The 22,416-nt window shown below is 37.3% G+C and overlaps 1 pseudogene; it reads left to right on the forward strand.

The window, feature by feature from the left end:
* Nucleotides 1-145: 145 nt before the first annotated feature.
* Nucleotides 146-18,221, forward strand: LOC132282787 (transcription initiation factor TFIID subunit 12b-like; annotated as a pseudogene).
* The last annotated feature ends 4,195 nt before the right edge of the window (nt 18,222-22,416 follow it).

Below are 22,416 nucleotides of genomic sequence, written 5' to 3' on the forward strand. Positions count from 1 at the left end.
TAAAACAAAAGAACAGCGTTACTTTGTAGAGTGCTTTGAACAGTAATCAAAACCATAACCATGTTTAGTAATGTTAGATTTTTTTGAAGCAAAAATAATTGTTTTATTTGTATAGTTGAGGAGGCTTTTATTGATTTGTGTTAGAAACTGATTCTCTATCTCTCACGAGGGTATGAAACTTTGGATTTCTTTCCAAAAAACAATGCCCATGAAGTAGCAGAAATGCCGGATTCCTCTCAATTTTCTCGATAACCAAACGGAAAAGAAAAATGGCGGAGAGTTCGTCATCTTCCCCAAAACCAATCCAAACAACGAACAGCGTCGAATCAATCCCCCAAAATCCAGCGAACCTAGCAATGTCCTCTCCTTCAAACATCTCTCCTTCCCCATCAATGGACATTCAACAAATCTCTTCCCCACCTCCCCCTCAAATTCCCTCAACCCCGTCACAGCACCACCACCACCAACAACAAGAACAGCAAATCGCAACCTACTCCTCCGTCGGATTGGATTACCAACAAAAACCCCAACAACAACAACAATCGCAACAACAATTGATTCAGCAACCATCACAACAACAACAACAATTGATTCAACAACAGTTACAACAACAGCAATTACAGCAGAATAACTTGATGGGCACATCGAGTTATCAAGTTCAGCAGAGTTTACAGAGATCACCCTCGATGTCGAGGTTGAATCAGATGCAGCAGCAGATGAGGCAGCAAGTGGGTGATTATGGACAGATAAATTTTGGTGGTGGTGGTGGGGGTGTTCTTTCTCAACAACAAAACCAACAAAATCAGCAGCAACAGATGGGTAGTGGAAATTTAACGAGGTCGGCATTGATGGGTCAGACCGGGCACTGGCCGATGTCACCAGGCCAAGCAGCTGCAGCTGCTGTCCAGTACAGTTTACAGTCCCAATTGTTAGCTTCGGTATGAAATGATACAAACTTAGTGCTTTTCTGTTATTGGGTTGAATTAGAACTGAGAATTGCTAGTTCAAATTGCTAGAATACTGAATTTACCAGAGTTCATTAATTTGCATTGCTAGTTCAAATTGTTAGAGTACGAATTTAGCAGAGTTCCTTATTTTTTTATTTTGTAAATTTTTTGTAAATTTTGAATGTTGTGTGTATTTACATATAAAAAAAAGAATGTTGTGTGTATTTCTTAATAAGGAAAATGGAATTATGGGTGCAGCCAAGGCAGAAAACGGGTTTAGTCCATGGGTCCCAGTTTCATCTGGGTAATTCAACTGGGCAGCCTTTGCAAGGAATGCAAGCAATGGGGATGACGGGGTCTCTCAATTTGAGCTCACAACTTAGAGCAAATGGGCCCTTCCGTATGTGCAGCAACGGATGAATCAGGGACAAATAAGGCAGAAAATGTCGCAACATAATCCACTCATCTCAGCTCAGGTATAAATTTAGCTGTTCTGTTTAATACTTGGGTTAAAGTTTATTTCTTTTCTTTTCTTTTTTTGGTAGGACTTGGGTTGAAGTTTCTGAAGTTGTCACTAAAAAGAGTGCTAAGACACCTTTTAATGGGGGTGCCTAGGTAGTCAAAGTATAGGTTCTCTCTTAATTTTGTAGCCTCGTAGGTGCTCTTTAATTTAAGTTCAAATTATACACCAAAGTTACCCAATGTTCATCCAATTCTGCTTTATCTCATGCCACAGTTACTGTAAATTGCACTTCATCAATTCTAGGGTGTACTTTACAGGGAATATATTATAGCATTTGAGCAATAATTCTGAAACCCGGTGAAAGTTTTCATTGCTTTATGCTCTCTTAAATTATTGCTTATAGTTTGGTACCTTGTATCCTTCTTATTTGTATCTTATTTGAATTGTATATTGTTTTTTTCTGGAGGAGGGGTTAGGATTTGAAATAGAATTTTATTAAATAATATCGTTTGATATTTTCATGATACGCAACATATTGCTTAGAAGTTAGAAATTACATAGCAACATATACTTGTGGGTTATCTTACAAACCACATCTGATTGCACGATTGGCTTGTTGATTGGCCCAACGATTGGCCATCACTAGTTCTGGACCTGATATCCCTGGAGGGATTGACACTGGAGATAGCATTGCGCTGATCCTTATGCCTCTCACATATATCCTCTTGACCCTTTTGAAAACAATGTAAGACTCATTGTCACGTGGATTAAATACCGAAAATCCATAACCATTTGAGAAATAGGTCCTTGTTTAATTAAAGAGTCATCATGGGTTGTTGGACATCTAGAAATTACTTTAATGGACTCCATTGCCGAGTGAGATTGTCTTCACTAGAGAACCCAACTTTGGAGGTTATGGTACGAGATGGGAAGGAGAAGGCATCCCACCTAATCCCATCAAATTTGGACCTTCACTCATCAGTCACTCGAGGTTAATGGTCAAAATGCAAAAAAAAAACATAATTCAATAACATTCCACATAAGGAAACATGTTTTAGCATGTAGCATATTCTACCCAATAAGCATGCATTGGCTCCCATAGTCCCATATTAAAGTGCAAATATAGAAATTACTAAAGCATGCAAGCACACAAGAACTTGCACCGCCAAGAACACGCTCTCCTAATGTGTACCACTTTAATAAGCAAAGACACAAATAATCACAAAAGAGAACAATGGAGCATACCTTATGCAAACAATTCATTAGCCGGTGCCAAACAAGAAAAATAATCATAGTAGTAATGATGATAGTGACAATAAAGAGAAAAAAGGAATAACACATACTAAGCTACACACTATATATCATGGTACACGCTCATAAAGCAAGAAAAAACTAGATGACTTCTAGATCATGTAGTTTCCATTAACCAAATCTTAATTAAAGTCGCAAAATGACTATCAAGATCCACGAGAACTGATGAAAAACAATGAACATTTAACTAGTTAGTATACTCAACACGCATGCAATGATCATGCTCTATCAGAATCTCTAAACTGAACAAATTATTACTATGCAAATTAATACCTACAACATGATTTGGACTATATAATATTGGATTGTCTTCTATAAATTAAAATAATATGAAGACTAAATCTAAAATCAAAATATGCATGAAATAAATCCTGAAATCATCAAATGATTTTAAAACTGTGGAGCATGCAAAGTATCCAAACAACTAAAGGAAGTAACTAAAAATCAAAATTCCAGAAACCTATTCACTCCTTCCCAAGACTTTCCAATGATAAAATTAAGTTATAAATATAGAATCACTCAAAACCTTGGCAAAGATTTGAACTTATTTCTCATAAAACTTAGTCATGCAAAACTACCAACGGGCCAGTGGCCTAGCGGTATCAGCCTCTTACTTCCCAAAGGGAGGTCAGGGGTTCAAGTCTCAGAAGAGACAAGCGTGTGTGAGTACCAACTAGGAAAAAAAAAAAAAGGTCATGCAAAACTAATACTCCATACCAAATTCTAAAAATTCGAAGAACTAGAGCGTGTTTGAACTGAATTCCAGAACCTATTCATGGCCCAAAATATCAAGAATGACCAATTAAAACAAATTAAAATCATTAAAACTGAAGAAAACATAAATTCAGATTTATGGCCCAAAAATTCAGATATAGGAATATATAAATTTCATAACACCTGTAACAACAGGTATGGAAAATCAAGCACAGATCATTTACAATGAATTTTCTAAGACTGATGAATTTATAATGAAATTTCTAAGCATTATGAATTTAGTGGGCATCAACGGGCTTGATCATTAAAATCCATTCAAGAAAAATATAATAAGGAATTTTATAAAATAAAGGCTAAATGAATTTTAATTGTGATATTAAATTAATCAAATCATCCTTAGGAATCATCAACCAGAATTATTTTAAAAAAGATCTGCTAAAGAGCCCTTAATTTAAAATGAAAAAAAACGATACAATAAATGTTAAATAGAGACTAAGTCATATTCTAGGCATTCTTAATCATTGTTAATCACCCTTGTGTTGTATTAGGAAATGGATTAAGGTATTTCTTTACTAAACTGAAGGCACAACTCCGAACTAATGATTGTTCTCGTTTGTGTCAATGAGTCACCATAATGCAATTTTTGACAAGTAGTATGGAATGTGCAGGTCCTAAGTTGCTGGAAGTCTTTTGCGGACTATTCCTACATGTTTTTCACACGGTTTATCATTGTTTATTTATTTTTTCATGTTTATATGGATTTCTTTAGTGAGTTTAAACACTTATACAGTATTTTTATGTTAATTTTTCTGCATATATTGTTTTACATTTATTTTTGCGTACTTGATTTTTAAAATTCTAATTTTCTCTGGATATTATAGGCTCAAAGCCTACCAAGGACATCATTTATGAATCCTCAGTTATCTGGGTTGGCTCAAAATGGACAACCAGCTATGACACAGAACTCTTTGTCACAACAACAGTGGTTGAAGCAAATGCCAGCAATGTCTGGTCCTAATTCTCCATATCGTCTTCAACATCAGAGGCAGCAGCAAGTACTTTTGCAGCAGCAAGTAGCTTCATCACCTCAGATGCATCAAAATTCTATGGCCTTGAATCCACAACAATTATCGCAGCTGGTGCACCAGCAGCAACCAATGGGGCATACACAGCTGCATCAGCAACAGCAGCAGCAACAAGAACAGCAACAGCAACAACCACCACAACAGCAACAACCACCGCAACAGCTTTTGCAGCAGCAGCAGTCTCCCAGGATCGCCGTACCCGCAGGCCAAAAATCTTTAAGTTTGACAGGATCACAGCCGGATGCTACTCAATCTGGGACAACTACACCAGGGGGGAGTTCAAGTCAAGGAACAGAAGCAAGCAATCAACTTCCTGGGAAGAGAAAGATACAAGATTTGGTTTCACAGGTCCTTCATGCAATCTCATTTTGCCACTTTTTTTTACCACGTTAGGCAAACCTTAATGAAAGCTTTGAGATTTGAATTTGCAGAATTTGGAATTTAGGATTAATTGTGAAAGATCAAGAATAACTGTTTATGGCTATGGAAACTTAATGCATGTTGGGCTATTTTTATTTTTGATTTTGTTCTTTTTTTCAATCTAGTCACCTCAAATTATTTACAATACCTGGTATCCATGAAAGTAATGTGGTGATTGTTAGCAATACTTTTTATGTTTTGATTAATTTTGATTATTGGATTTTACATTTTTGGGTGCGCAGGTGGATTCACGAGGAAAGCTGGACCCTGAAGTTGAAGATCTTCTTTTGGAGATCGCTGATGACTTCATTGATTCGGTGAGGCTTGCTAAAACTGCAACTTCTTCTAACCATATGTAGACACACTATGTTTTGCTGTTTAAGCACATGCACATGTATGTGCATCTTGTGCTTTATTTCATGTTTAATCTTTTGCTACATTAAGATTGGTCTCCAAGTTATATTTCTTAATCTTTGCGGTCAAACTTGTAATATAACCATTACATCTGAGAATGGTGTGTACTCATACATATTCTGATAAGATATTCACCTTCTGAAGTGGGTAAATTAAGTTTTGACCACCACCATCGCCGTCGTCATCATCATCGTCATCCTTGCCTTTTTCCCAAATGAATGGGGTCGGCCACATGAATTATTTTTCTCCATTCTATTCTTTTATACACAATGTCTCCTTTTATATTTAATGTTTTAAAATCTGTAGAGGTTTCAAAGGAAAATGACATAGTTTGAAGCCTAAGGACTGACTGACTCTCACATTTGGTCATATCTCAGAGGGAAAAGAAATGGTAAGGACAGTAGGGGAGAGAATGAGAGCAAGAAAAGGAAGCATCTGACTGGGGCCATGATGATCCCTCACGTCAGGGCACAATGCTCTATTTATAGAGGTCGGGCACGTGCCAGTCACAAGGGAGTCATCCATGCGGTACCAGCTATCTGGGTCGCGTGTCATATCAACATCCTTTTCTGTGTCCGAGCACGGATGTCGCAATCCCGTGGGTTTTGTGTCGCGCAAATTACCCGTTTCTACCTCTATCCCACTCGGACGAGGCTCTCATTCAATCCTACCATGCCTCATTTAACCCCGTTTCCTATGCCGGACTATGACAAAGTGTGCTCGTGACACTCACCATAATCTCCTGGGATGATGCCATTACAGGTGATGATTACACCACCCCACCTATCCCGCGCCTAGACTCTAGAGTTGTTTCTCATAATGTTTATTCAGAATGCGCAGCGGTTCGTATCCTTGAACATCATCATGGGTAGCTATTCTTAGCCTTTTCGTGTGTTTTGTTGTGATTGCCAATTGCCCGGTTTAGACTGTGACGTTAGTTTTCCTTGTGATAACCTTGGCAAACAAGTTATGTTTTTGTTTTACCAAAGTTAAATACCAGTGTCTCCCACACAATGACCACCTACCGCAAAAGAATTTTCGTTTACATTCTTTGGCTTTTCAGAACCTGTGCTATGACGGAAACATATTGCCCTTCACTACACACACCTTTCCATTCCGCCATGGAAGTACTTGCTTATGTGATAGCTTGGGACAATATGTTTGGACATAGCCACGCCACCTGGGCAAGTCCTGCAAGAGATGGCCTCATACTCTCATGTGTGCACGCCTCCATGCCTTGTGAGTGGTCATGCCCGCGTGCATTACTAGCACGTGCATGAATAAAGCCTGTGTGTAGGTGATGTGTGTGCAGGAGCTATGCCTGAACGCTGGTGTGACCGTGTGGCGCGGGCATAGGCCATGCCCACGCTAGTCATCCTGGTATAATGCCAACTAAATATGTATCATATCCGCGCTAGTCATCTTGTTATAAATCCTTTGCCAACGAAATATGTATATACTTTGTGCTCACCAAACTTGACACTCTATAATCAACTACACACACACACACACACACATATGTATGTATATATATTAGTCAAAGCTTTCACCCATGTTCCTTACTATTAGAAAAATGATATAGACCCATGCCTTAGCAATGATCATTAATAAATTCCCATGAAGTATATATATATATATATATATTCCGGATGTGCCCATAGAGATACCCGCACGACTGGTGCGTATGGGGACGCTCCCGTACCGCCGGGAACATTCCAGCGCCGAGTGGATAATTAAACGCTACAGGAAGAATATACCTTTTAGTTTATTTTTCTTCATTCCTAACTAGGGTGATGAGCTCAACATCACAATACCCGTGTGCTTATCACCTATCCATGTCTTAAGGCCATTGGTAAATACCCACCATTAGATACCCAGCACCACCTCATATGTGAACATTTTATTTGTAATTTAAAGTGATTTTTAACTAACCTATTCACTTGTTACAAGTTTTAAACCCATTACAAATTCCCCCTCCCCCCCCCCCCCCCCCCCCCCCCAAGGAAAATTAGTTTTTTTGCACATGAAAACAAAAAACTGACGCACACACACACGCTAGTTTAAGTTTTATTTCCACAATTTTTAAGATAATCCTTATGCCGCGAGTATTACCTAACCCATGCTACTAAAGTTGCAATTTATATAACTTCCCTTGTGACCCTAAATTTACGTATCAGTTCTTGCTCATTTGCAATTCTTACCCCCTTATGTGCGTGTGGACATATTCTAGTATAGAGTCTACTCCATATCAGGCATTTTATCAAACAACATAACTGCAACACAAAGATTACTTTGTATGTGACTCCACCTTTCGCTGTGCCAATGAACACTTGACCCAGGAAAAAAACAATAATTTAAAATATAACACCAACACACAACTCTGTGAAGGAGGTTGCTCAGAGATGACAAACGGTTGTACACGAGAAAGAAAAATCCAAATCCTTCTCTCTTTTCACAGTTGTGGGTTTCTCTTGACCCACGCGACTTGACCTGGTCATCGCTTATTCTATAACCATATCCTATATGTGCAACTTATATCAGTTGTGACTTATTTCTATACATTTCGATATTCCTCACAACCTCAGTTCCATGACCTACTGATGTTATTTCGGATAATATCAAAATAATTTGCTTCAATTTCTGAAGCGTGACCCAAGTGACCTGGACATATCATGACTCTTATCCGCGTGAAACAGTCCTCCAACATGAGAGTTCTGTGTGAAACAGTCTGCCCCCACGAGTCCCGCACAAACCCGCTTCCCTTTGAAAATTCGGCGATCACCCTTAGTTTGTTGTTATGGACCAGATGAGAAACACCTTATTTAATGTTTTATTATTATTTAATTTTTAAACAGTGACTATTTCAGTTCGTTTATGACCTATATATATATATATATGTATGTATGTATGTATTATTTTGCCAATATAGCAGTTGTGCCTCTCGTTCTTTGCATTTATCCGTATACACATGTTTTGTCAATTATTACTGTTGCTCCTGTCTCTCTCTATTAACTGTTGCCCTATGCCTCACACTTGCATAAACTCCATTCCATAACATTCTCTTATATTCTAAACAGTCCCATAGACCTGCTTCCCCTAAACTTTCTATCCATAAACCCATGTTCCTTATCTTTTTCAATCTGTAGACCATGGCATACACCCATTTCTACAAACAAACCCATTTTTTCTTATCCATCTCTTTTTTGTCTCCATGTCTGACAAAGTCTTGTGCTTGCTAGATGGGTCCATCCCAAGCATCCCTGCACACGCTGAATGGCGCAAGCCTCCCTTCCTTGAGACGAAGCAGATCATTTTCGGGAATCTATGGGTATTGAGCAAGAACAAAAAGACTTCTCAATTCCGAGCGATCCAATATTTTTGGAAGATGAAGTTAATACTGATGAAGCTTTGATCTCCCCTTCTTCCATTTCTCGGCTTCTGATTGAACGAGGCGATTTTCCTCACTCTTTCATTGAGTTGGATGGTCACACAAATTCTCCCTTTGATTGGAATTTATGGGCGCGGCATGTCTTAGGTAGACATGATTGTATTGACATCTTGGAGCATTCAAATTTTTTGCATGACATGTATTTATTTTCTGTCAGTCACCATTAGGCATGACAATTTGAGCCTCAGTTCATTGATTTCCCGTTGGAGTGTGGCCTCTCATACCTTTATTACATCTTGGGGTGAGTTCTCACCTACTTTGGAGGACGTTGTGGTGCTATATCAACTTCCCTTGTTTAGCGCTCTTGATAATAATGTTATTAACTCCCGAAGACCACTTTTGCCTTATCACACAGGTTCATGGTTTGATGGTTCAACACTTTTGCCTTCGCTACCTACACTTCCAGGCAAAAAGCTAGCTTATGTGAGTTCGGTTCGTTGCGTTTTCCAAGACTACGAAATCATTACACAACGTTCTGAAAACCGCTAACGTTGTAACGTAAACGGCCCCAAGTTTGACACACCCCTTCATTGAGCGGGTTTTCTATCTTATTGGTTGGACCGGTTCATCTTTGAGGGTCGCCCCAAGGATGGTTCGAATCAGAGTCTTTCCTTTTGCCGCCATTCTTGCTCGCAGCTGTGCTATTTCCTTCGCGCCTATTTTCCTTGGGACATTATAGTGCCGCTTATATATGATCAGAGAAGACTTGCCACCTTCTTTAGGAAGATAAGATATTAGCTCCTCCGTTACATGTCCATTCTTGATGCTATTTTTGTTTGAGCAGTTTCCTGGTTATGGGCGTGATCCTACTGAGTTTGAAGCATATGGCGAAGAGGGAAATCCACTTGATAATAGTCAAGCATACTGGTCGGCTTTGGGGACTTCATAATTGCAAGGGAGAGTTCGTATTTCGACATTATGCTATTTAGAGGGACGACATTGAACATTGAATTTCCAATGTTCTATTTAGACAGTGATAAGTTGCTTGACTTGAGTCGCTCCATTAGTTTTCCTCAGTTGATGTTTGCCGCCATCACATTCGGTTGTTACCTTCCAAGTTTTACTGAAACCAGGATGTCTTCAGTTAGTTACAAACTGGCATGGGTCTCATGCTAATTTGGGTTTGAGCAAGGAGTCCCACGCTTTCAAAACAATGTCATGTCTTTTCGTGATTGTTTTCACGCTACCAAGCTTCACGTGAATTATTCATTTGATCCTTTTCATGCAATTTCTTCATTCCTTCACATCAACATGAAGGTGGATGTTTGGAGGCTTATTGTGAATTTTGGAAGAAGAATATTAGTCTCTTCCTTATTTTCCTACAGAGATGCCGTGTATTGTGGTTCCTACCACCATTCTGTAAGTGACTTCTCACTTAAGCTTCCAAAGAAACGTCCGGCTTCTGCTCGCGGTAATGGAAGTTGGTTCGCAAAGGAGTTAGCTTCTATTTGCCCATCGATTTCCCCACATCCTCCGACTTCCGCACCTCCTTAAGCACTTCCACGTTGACGCCGTTCTACACGGGTATCATGCTCTAGTTCAACCCAAGGTCCTGCTTCTCTTTAGGTTTCTAAGCAAAAGAAAGTTGTCGATCGTCATGCTCCCAAAAGGCCTCGAAAGTTAATGCCAGCTTAAATTTTCTTTTTTCCCTTTGAGTTTACACTTCTACATCTCTTTACTTATTTAATTTGGAGTTTCTGGTATTCTATTCATAGACTCGCTCTAATAATAAAATTTTTGTATGTTGTAGGGCGATACCGCAACCACTAGGGCCGTCAGAGACAATCCAGAAGAAGTGGACACTCCTCCTATAGAGAATAGTCCCGTATTGAATACTGACACACCTACCTGTGTGTTGGCAATGCCGCCGCACGCGCAAGGGAACACACCAGAACTCTTTCAGACGGACATACTCCTGTGCGTGCGGGTTAGCACTTCTGCGCATGCGCAGGTGAACACACCAGAATCCCTGCAGACGGACATCCTTCCCCGTGCACCATCAGACACACACCCATACGCACAGGCCACTACTCCCGCGCCTTTGCCATTTTCTCCGGATGGTGATCACCTTACAATTTTGGGACTCGGAAGTGCACCTAGCGAAGCAACCAGGGGTTTTGGTCTTTCTCTTCGGTCCCATGGTGAAGGTGTCGAAAATCATGGAGAGATCTTGTACCCGTTGGTTGGGAATGTAGCAGAGGAGTATCAAGCAAGTGTTATACACTCACAGGATACGATGGATGAAATGTTGAGATCCGAAAACTTTGCAGTAGCATTGGGGCTTGTTCCTGGGTTTGTCGATACTCGCAAGACCTTGGGCCGCGGGGACTTTACCAAATACCCTCAATCAAGTGCCTCTTCGAGACTTGTTAGTTGGCGCCATCTCTCTTGCAGTTCCAATAATGTTATTACTTTGGACCGCATCTTTGAGCTGCACCCCGAGACGTTTACTGAGTTTAAGGTTCAATGCCCTATTCTTCAATGTGCCTATCTAGATGGTTTAGCGGACGTTATTAAATCATTGGCGGAGAAGCCCACTGGTGACGTTGGTGATACTGAGCTAGCCGTGGTGGATGAGCTTCTAACAGATGGCAAATTAGTTGGTCTGAATCTCTTTTGGCTTGAGTCTCGAATTCGTGCTATTTGTGTTCGCATTACTTTGGTTTCCCTTAATAGAAAGTATGAAAAGATGTCTCATGAAATCCGTCAGTCCGAGGAGGAGATAAAGGCTTTGGAGCACAAAGTGAAATCCTTGAAGTCCTCTTCTTTGGACCTTGTCCAGGAGATATCTACTCAAGAAGCATGTGTTGATGTCACTTTAGATTGGGATGGTCCTTCCCTCGGTGGATTGATGTAGTCACTTGCTAGATGTTTTCTTTTTGGGTGTATGGCACTCCTAACAAACACTCTTTTGCTGTGTAAGGAAATTTCCTTTTGGCTATCTAATCTTTATACCTGATGGAATTTTCTCTTTGCTATCTAATGTTTGTACTAAATGGTTGCTAGCTTTTATTATTTCATGGGAAGTACATTTTTATTGATTGTACATTCAAAGTCCTGGTTCTAAAGCTGGTGTTTACATCTTTTAACTTGTAATACCCGTTCTTATTTGCCTCAATTACTTCGTCGGGGTCTTCCCAATTCATGGCAAACTTTGTTGTTTTGCCACCTCTCATTACTTGCCCCACAACTTTTAGCACTAAATCTCCAACTTGAAATTCTTGTGGGACTACTTTTGGATTATATTATCGCACCAGACCTTACAAGTAATTTTGCTGATTTTGCCTTGCCTTGTCCCTACGTTCTTCATACACTTGCTGACTTGCATATCAGATTCATACTCCAGCATTTTCAGCCATTTCGGCGGACGGCACCGCGACCTCTGCCGGGACAATACCCTCTATCCCGTACACTAGTGTAAAAGGTGACTCCTTAGTAGACACACGTCTAGTTGTGCGATACGCCCGTAGTGCTAAGGGCAAATTATCAGCCCAAACTTTCTGTCTGTCATGCACCATCTTGCTTAGAATTCTTATCAAAGTCTTATTGGTGGCTTCGGTCTGGCCATTTCCCTTAGGATAAATGTGTAATTGACCAGTGACAGACTCAGAAAATTATGTGAGGGGGGCTGCCTTTAACAACAACCTGAGTTGAACACAAAACAGCATAATTGTGTGCCTGTGCATTGTGCATAAGGCAAATAGCAACTAACTAATAACTGTCACCCACAACAGCATAATTGTGCTTTGTGCGCCTGTGCATTGTACCCGAAATATAAAAAAATAAAATAGAAATTAAATATTCAAAAATTGCATATTCCATATTATTAGAAAAAATTCAAAGAAAGCAAGCCATAAGAAGCAGAAAAAACAAGAATAAGTAGATTGATTCGGTGTACCGTGAGCTTAGGATCTGATTTCCACCTAGAGGTTTTTTGACAACACTTCCAATTAATCCAGATGGCTGTGAATAACAAAATAGATAAACAACTAATTTAGGAGAAATTTAATATTTAATTAGACTTAAAATAAAACTTGATTGGAAAATTTTGAACCCTAATGAGAGATAAAAGTGTAACTGTGGCCTTAATCTTACACCTTCAATGTTGAAGAGAAATGTTGAAATATTGTTTGTTACAAGCTTTAAAGAGAACTTGAAGTAGTTGCAGAGCCAAAGATTGTGAAAACTTGGGTTAGATCACCGACTACTGAAATTGAAAACTAGGGTTCTTGGCAAATGGCAAGTGTGTTTGTTGTGAGAGAGAGAGAAAGATGGCGGATGGCGGTAGGGGGCTGGTGCTCGTCAACGATGGGAAGAAGAAGAACTGCAGAAGGCCAGGAGCCATAGTCGTTTGATTAGGAGCCAGAGCGTGAGGAGCATGTATGTGTAAGGTTTAGTCTTGTGATAAAAAATGATGTGGGGGCCAAAGTTATATAATGGGGCTTTTCTGTAATTTTAGTGGGGGCATTTTCTTTAACTTCGGTGGGGGCATCTAAATTTATCAAAAAAAATTTAATGGGTATATAATGAAAAAAAAATCAGTAGAGGCATTCGTCCCCACTGAGCCCACTATAGGTCGGTGCCTGGTATTGACTTGTGATGAAATATCACATATTCTTGAAGCAGAGCCTTTATATTAACATGGACAAGTGTTCCATTATCAGGGGATGCTGAACCTGCAAATTATATTTTCTTTGATGAATTCCCCAATCTGCAAGGCTGTTATCCTTTTCAACGGCACAGCTTCCACCCAGTTAGTATACAGCTCTGTTGCAGTCAAAATCCAGCAATTGTCTCTTGAGGCTGGCGTGATTGGCTTTATTATGTCCAAAGCTCAAGTGTGAAATGGCCAAGGGGTGGTGAGACTTTGAAGAGTTGTAACTGGCCTGTGTATATTAGATTTCCATGCAACTGACACTCATGACTCCGCCTGACACAGTCTGCCGCGTCCCTTTCCATTGTTGGCCAATAGTAACCCGCATCCAGTAACTGCTAAAAGAACTTGGTTTTGCCCTGGTGACATGTTTGTGCATGAGTTCCATTACTTCTTTTGCCTCTTCATCTCCTAGGAATTTTAGGAGTTTCCCATCAAAGCCTCTTTTATAATGCTGCCCCTTGTATTCAATGAATCTCCAAGCTTGCTTTTTCAAAATAACAGCCTTCTTTTGTTGCGGCAATTTTCCCTTTCTTATGAATGCTAGGAATTTTCCCTCCAATCAACAATCTCCTTGAAGCTTCCTTCGGTAAAGTCAGGAAAACTCAAGGATCTTGAGCATGCCCCCTGAACTTCTGCAGCCTTCTTTTTCATGTCAGGCAAGTAATAGCATTGTCGTTGCATTCTACTATATAGGCTGTTGTCCCCTAGTTCACACTCATGCAGATGATAATAAAAATTTATTCTAGTTTGTTAATATATGGATGTGACACAACAAATTTGAATTAATGTATTTTCCTATTATTTTGATGTAGTGAACTTACCTCTAATGTCAGCAGCATTCTCTAATTGCATTGCCCGAATCGCCAAAATGTTGGAAGGCGTGTTAGACAACTGTTGTTGTGGGACATATGTAGTTGTGGATACTTGTGGATAATAGATTTGCTATATAGTCCATCCACAGATATTATATATATGTGGTGGATGATCACATTTAGCATAGATTGTTGTGGTCTTGTTTATGGCAACTCATTCTGTCATGCATGTCCTTCGCAGGTAACTACGTTTGCTTGCAGTTTGGCAAAGCATCGGAAATCTTCAATTTTGGAGTCGAAGGATGTATTGCTACACTTAGGTTGAATTCTATCGGCAGATTTTTTGTATTTTATTTAAGAAAATTAATATGATACTCTTTTTTCACTCGTTGGATGATTTTTAGAAAGATATTAGATTACATGTGCGTGTAATGGAAGAATCAAAACAAGTGACTGTAACATGCCCATGGTTTAATTAACATTTTCTTCATGTTAATTGGTGTTTAGTACATGATCCTATGTTCAGTAGCCACTCTTCCACTCAACACCCTCATTCCAGCTGCACAGTTTTTTTATTTTTTTTTCAAATGTTATTTTTAGTTGGCTAATCCTACGTAACATGTAGCATAGTCTATCTTGCAGTCAACTGAGGTTATAGCTTTACAAAGAGTTCACCAGAGACGAAAGTCCAATATAACAGACTCCAAATAGTTGTCGTTAAGGTCTGTTGTGTTGTAGCTTAGGACCACTGGTACCACAACTAGATGCACTGCATTCAACAGCATGATACAGCTGTTTTTCTGTTTTCATTTAGAGTTAGGCCATTGGATTCTTGATCTAATAGGAGGAATCTGTGTGCAGAGAAAAATTTGCATTTGACTATTCCAGGGTTCTCAAGCGAAGAGAGGAAGTACCAACATTACTATGTAAGCTTCTACGCACACATACTTGTGTATGTATTTTTAAAACACAGGATGATAGACCAGTTTTGTGTATTTATTTCAAAGAAATATATACTACTCCACTTTGTGTTTATGTATATTAAAGAAATACATACAAGATGTTACTTCTCCCCCGTTGTCATATCTCAAAACCTTAACATTTGTACCACACTGAGTTTTTTGTCATCTCATGAAAATAACTGGAATATCAAAGAGGAAATGAATTAATTTTTATGAAGGTTCTGGTTAAATCTATAATGGAAATTGTGGATGCAAATTAAAAATGTTACTAGTGTACTACACAACTAAAATAATCTATATTCATTTTGCCTATTTTCTCAATATTTTATGAATTTTAACAACTTACGTATCTTTTGTTGATATTATGATGATATATCTCACTTTATAATTGTTAGTGTACTTTAGAATTTCAGATGCACCATATTCTTGATTACATCACAATTTATGATATCTATTTTGATATTCTGGTACATGCAGGGGATCAAGTGATATTCATAAGAAGCGTCTTGATATGGTGAGTTGGAATTATTTGTATGTGTTTTTCATCTCTTGTCTTATTTGATTGGGTACTAAAACTTTCTCGTTGACACAAATTATGAGTTAGATACGAGCACTGATGGAGCACTCACGCACAGAAACAAATATGAATAATGCTAAAGAGATGGGTAGACAGGGGCTTGGCAACTCAGTTGGTGCCAACCGCCTGATAAGACCTTCCCCAAGTTCAGAGTTTTTCGTTCCAGAAGTTGCTTCTCAAATGCTGCAGCAAACAACACGGTTTTAGTGGATACGTGTGCACTTTCATTTGATCTCCATGTTGATTGGGTATAACTGCCTCAACCATTTTGGTAAGCATCCGCAGCTTTCAAATACATAACTTATTGCTTTCTTTCATGTATTGGTGCAGTTTATATTTATTTTCATAGATGAAATGGACAAATTGTTGATTGGTGGTGAAGTTTCATGATCTGCTTGCATGCTTGTGGAACTTGCCCCTGTTAGCCTAATACTGTATTATAGTGTGAAGATGCATTGTTGGGAGTCCCAGCTGATGCTGTCTTATTAGTGGCAAGGGCAATGGGGAGGTGATACTTCCCCATGGAATGCCTTTGTACTTCTCTAGACTGATGCTTGTGTTCTCAAATTTCTTAACAAGGAGTCTCCTTATATATGTTTCAGAAAACTGGCAGCTTGGGTCCTATACTTCAAAAATTGCATGTACTCCGTAATAAAAAAAGAGATTATTTCCCTGAAAATGTCTTAAACTCTAACCACCCATTAAAAGATTATAGCGTGTTATTTTCAATTGTATAAATTGCGCTCCGACCACCTATTGAACATCTATCATCTCCACTCTGCCATTGTTCTCTTTCGATGTCACCTTTTCTGATGTTACTCTATAGCCCATACTAAAGTGGGGATTTCTGTCGATGCCTTTTTTAACTTCTGATTATTTATGGAAACGGCCAATAGTGCATATTACGGTACATGGAAAAATATTAATAAAGAAAAAACTTGTGACTTCTAGTAACATGAAATGAGTGTTCTTAAATTGGAATGGGAGTAAAGTTTCAAGTTTGAACTAATTCAGACCTCAATTCCAATTTCAAGATGCTGATTCGGTACTTTATCAAGGTATTTTTTGGAGTTCAAGTGGAATGTAATAACAAACCAAGTTTTCAAGTACTAACACTAGTCACTAATTGATGTATTCAACTTTGTGAAGTTGTATCTGGTATGTATGCTATGAAAATGTCAAGCCTCAAGCTAAAGAAGGCAAAGTGGGGAATCTTGTTGAAACATGTTGGTAGACTACGCAAGTGCTTTCTGCTTGACAGTTTGAACAGGTAGGAAAAAGGAAAATGACATGGAAAAGCAAAACCCTGAAGGAGAGTAAATTTGAAAGTAAGGGGAAAATATAGAGAATAATGTAAAAGTTATATCTATATATATATATATATATATTGTATCAGTGTGCTTTTGAATTGTGACGGTATAAATGTTCACAAGGAAACAAAAAAGAAGAATACAGCCTACAAGGGACATATCCAGGAATATACATTTGGATATCAAAAAATCCCCAAGGCCACGAAACAACTAACCACCTGTGTGACTGAGGGATTTCCATAGGAAATTTTTTAAATAATAATAATTTAAAAAAAAAACACTTATGTCGCGTTTGGGAGCACCAAATCGGCGCCTTGGAATTTTTTGGAATGGAAGGAAATTTACTTCAAAATCCAAACATAGCTTTAAAAGAGTCTTAACAGCTTCAATAATGCTCTTTTGAATTGTGACTTGGTCCTTTGTCGTTACAAAATATTCTAGCATTTTTTTCACACTAACTAGAGTGAACTGTAGTTGCAAATATAAGTTATTTTATTTTACCTTTTCCAGTAATGTTTCTAACCTACCACTTACTGGTTTCTTCTCATTCTTCATCAGGCCAAACAAGAACTCCTTTTAGACATATTTCTATATTCTGTTACTAAAGGAGCAAGAGAAGAATAAGTGCTGAATGTCTTCCCTAGGTTCTCTGCAAAAGAGACGCCTAACTGACTGAATAGTATCTTTCATTGGCTTAGCTTATCCCGATTTTGTAACATACCAAGGATTGCAAGCCATAAAATCAATGAGTGCTTGGGTATATTCTTCTGGAAATAGACCATCTTAAGCCAAGAAACTCTGTCAACGGATAATCTAGAGGCCAAATTGCATGTTACTGGTTTTTCCTTATGATTCATTTCTGAAAAGTATATACTTCCTAAAGGTTATTTTTTGAGTTTGCTATCTAGATGCAACCTGATGTGAACATCATTTTGATTCTTCGTCCATTTCTACTATGACTTCAAGTGTTTCTATTTCAAATTTGTCCATTTAAATTTTTTTTTTTTTTATGGTTCATTTCGGAGAAGTGTACACTTCTAAAGGTTATTTTTTGTGTTTGCTGTCTAGATGCAATAAAATGTGAATATCATTTTGATTCTTTGTCCATTTCTACTATGAATTTTGAGTGTTTCTATTTCGAATTTGTCCATTTTTATTTTTTTATTTTGTATGGTTCATGTTACCAAACACTACGGTTTTTCCTTATGGTACATTACTGAAAAGTATACACTTTCTTGAGGTTATTTTTTGAGTTTGCTATCTAGATACAAATTACAGTATGATGTGAACGTCATTTTGATTCTTCATCCATTTCTACTACAAATTCGAATGTTTTTATTTCAACATTGTCCATTTTTATACTTTTTCCGTTTGCTAAGTGAGATCTCATGAATCATTGTGGACTCATATTGGTTAAATGTTAGGGGTACACGGTAAATTTTTTTTTTTGTAATTGTCATGAGGACGAGATTAGGACAGTTGTGCGGTTTCAAAGCATTCCTCCGTGAGGATTTTAAAGCCAGGTAAACCCCAAATCCTTCACTAATATGGTCAATTAGTTTGGCAAATTTTGAGCCCTTTGGATGCACTATTTGTATACTTCAAAGTTCAACCAGTGGGGACTAGATTTATTGTGGCCTTGCTTCAGGATTTTGTACTAAAACTGTAGGGTACAATCTGAGCTGTGGTTTTCATTTGGATCACACTGAATGGGATGAGAAAGGTGGGGACTTGGGTGGTTATGACAATTACCGGTGTGAAAAGATGACAATTATGATTTAGGTTTGTTTGTCTTTCATGATGAAACATCCTTTTACATAAAGAAGAGAAGCAGAATTGTTTTAAGCCAACGGCTATATGATTTTCTAGTATGGTATTATGATGTATCATAGAATGGGTTCCATCCTGAGTCACACGAAGTGGGAACGGACACGAGAGTGGTAAAATATAAGTGACACAGAGTGGGAGGGGGAGCGAGAGCGGAGAGAGCATGTGGAGTAGAAGAGCAGTACCCGTTGAGAAGAATTGCGTGACTCAAATATATTTGCCAAGCTTTTCCAATCATTCCACGATTTGAGTATTACTCTTTAAGCCTTTGCCTGACAAGTGACAACATGACTTGTTTGATTTTTGAAAGTTTGATCTATCAAGTGACATGGTGCAAAAGGCAAAAGCCAACAAACTTTCCGTGCTGTTTGGAAGTTGAGAGTAAGGGTGCAACTTGAGGTTTTCTTTTGGACAATTTGTGTGTGTGGTTTTTTTTCCTCTCCTCCTTTTTGTTATGTGTTTGGTTGTGGGTTGAAAATTTCAGTTCCATGCCTCAATTTGTGTTATCACAACCCAAACCAAACTCGAACCTAAACTATGTTATTTTCAATAAGAGCAGTGATAGAAAAACCGAAGATTTCTACTTAAATAAACACCGAATCTTACGTGGCTTTGTCCACGTCAAATAATTTCATTTCCTAATTCCTTATTATCGATCTTTTCTCTCCCAATTTTTCCTTTTTCTCTCCCTTCCTCTTCGTTTCTCTCTTCTCCTCTCTGTGTCGGGTTCTTCACCAATTCTTCTTATACATCCCCTATCTTGATATACACATAACTAAAGTATTTTAGAGACAAGATCCAAAATTCTTTATCCTCGCTCCTTTTTCAAGATCACCTATTTTTCTCTATTCATAAATCTTCTAAGAATAAATCTTTCCAATCCCAAATGAAAAATATGCAGAAGAATTTTTTTTTTTTTTGGGTAAGTAAATATCTACACAAGAATTGCCATTACAAAACACATTAATATCTTACTGAATATAAAAAAATAAAAAATAAATAAATAAAAAAAGTAACCCAGAGAAGAGAGACAAACCAAAATCAAAGATAAAATTGAATACAAAAGAAAATCGAGAATTAGAGGAAGAGAGGAGAAAGAAGGGAAAAGGTAGGAGTTATGCTTTTAAAAAATAATCTAACGCGAGCCACGTTAAGTTCGACTTTTTATTCGGTTGTTTGGTTCGGTTTTCTTATCATTTTCCTTTCAATAATAGTATTATGATTAAAAAAAAGAAGAAGAAGAAGAAGAAGAAGAAGAAGAAGAAGAAGATAACTTAAGTTAAATCCTAGCCTAACTTGATCTACACTCGAGCAGAAATGAACTAATCAAACTCCAATATAATCCAATTAAGTTGACCATTTCGAAGCTAATCCTACCAGCCGAGCTTAAAAGGCAATGCTTTGTTTTTTATTTTTATTTTTTATTTCTCTCTCTTTAAATGCTCTCAATATTTAGCACTGCTCTTTATTTCTCTTCTCTTTATATACACACACATATATACGTGCGTATGCAATTTTGGTTCAGTTATTTTTTTCCATCAATTTTTGTTCAGTTGTGTATGACTGAGCAATTCTCTTTAGAAAATTTGATTTACCAAAAAAAAAAAAAAAAAAAAAAAAGTACTCTTTAGAAAATTTATATTTTTGCCATATTTATTGCAAAAAGTACTCCTTGAGTAATGGAGCGAGAATATCAGAGTTCCCTTTTTTTTTTTTTTTTTGGTTGTATTCCAAAATATAATAAATTTTCAATCTTGTCTACTTTATCAGAAAAAAGTAACTAAATATCTTAATTTAATCCTGTCGCTTCTTCAAGTTTTACTCAATGTTGGTCATAATATAATAATTTGCAAGTTTATATTATTAAGGTTTTCATTGTTTTGTTTTGTAGGGCCTAGCAACAGTGATACAATGGTGAGAGTCGTGAGACCTGGTTTCTATTGGGAAAGAAGATTAAGGAACCACAGGAGAGCTTATCGTCGTCTTTTCCGGTGACACAACAGAAGATTTTTCGGACTTGGACGGTTTCAAGATCAGTTTGAATATTCATTTGACCTAATATACCATCAAAATACATAAAATTAACATAAACAAAAGAACAGAAGAGAGAGAGGAAACAGTTATCGATATATTGTAGGGTTTCGATTGGGGAGGACAATGAGATGATGAGGAAATCCTTTAATATGTACTTTAGGGATGAGCCCTTTTAAAGTAATTTTAATTTTTACTCATTTGTCATTATTATTGTAAAAGAATCTTAGGGGTATTTTCGTATATTTATCTATCCCAAATTATTTAGCTGACAAAAAGTCCTTTTTTATCACTTTTCATATTAAAGGAGCGGAATTTGAACACAAGTGACGTTATTTGCATAATTGTGTTACTTACATATACACGGGTTGTATATTCTCCTTGACAAATACAGTACAAATATTATCGGTCAATGTTAAATCCTTATTTTTCTTTTATTTATGATAGGCCACTCCACTTTTGTATGGTTTGCACTTCACCAAAGTTTTTAAGAAAATTTTATTTTTAAAACAATAAATATTGCTGAGTATGAGATTTTTTTATTTGTTATTAAATAAAGTTTTTTTAAAAAAAATATTTTTAAAAAATAAAAATAATTAATGAGTTCACGGGTCATAAAGAGCTGATCCTATATATTTTCAACCTGTCCACAAAACGGGTTGAATATGGGCCAAGTCTTGACTCATATTTGACCCGTCTATTTTCAACCCAACTTAAATCCGGCCCAACTTGCTCATTTTCAATTACATCGTTAAATTTCGTTATTTCTTCATTTTGTGAAATTGTGAAAATCTTTTATTATTAATTACAAAGATTAATATCAAATCTTAATGAGAGATAAAAGAGAGTTAATACAGAATAGGAAAAGAGGGGTAAACACAAAAAAAAAAATAAATAAATAAAAGCACTGATAACACTCTGCGTAGCAATAACAAGGTGACAAACGACAAATCCAGCAACAACTCAGTGAGTTGGACTTGCGATACCAACACAAACAGTGAACTGAACGTAGAGTTGCTTTAATGGCTAGCTTGTAAGTTTTGACTTTCATGCAAATAAGTAAATGTTGGATGCGAAGTCGCGATTACGTTCACTTAATAAAAATATATCATAAAATTTATCTTATTTATTTTTAAACAAATGTTTATAAGTATTTTCATTTGCATCGAGTGAGCATAGCAATGAGAAATTACATGGTCCGAAATTAAATAATTTATTACATGGTCCGAAATTAAATAATTTAAGTTAATTACACTTCAATATGTAAGTAAAAATCTATATAAAGACGACACATTAGCTTGTGGAATGTAAAAAAAAAAAAATTCTTGTAGTTTGAAAAGTTTACAAATAACACATTTCATGTTGAAATCCCACCATTATAGTATGAAAATTGAGGAAATAAAAGCTTATTGTTAGTTAAATAAAGTGCAATAGGCAA

Source organism: Cornus florida, unplaced genomic scaffold (assembly GCF_030987335.1).
Source record: "Cornus florida cultivar Cherokee Brave unplaced genomic scaffold, ASM3098733v1 CherokeeBrave_3.0.0_Hap2_Chr11, whole genome shotgun sequence".
In the NCBI taxonomy this organism is placed as follows: Eukaryota; Viridiplantae; Streptophyta; class Magnoliopsida; order Cornales; family Cornaceae; genus Cornus; species Cornus florida.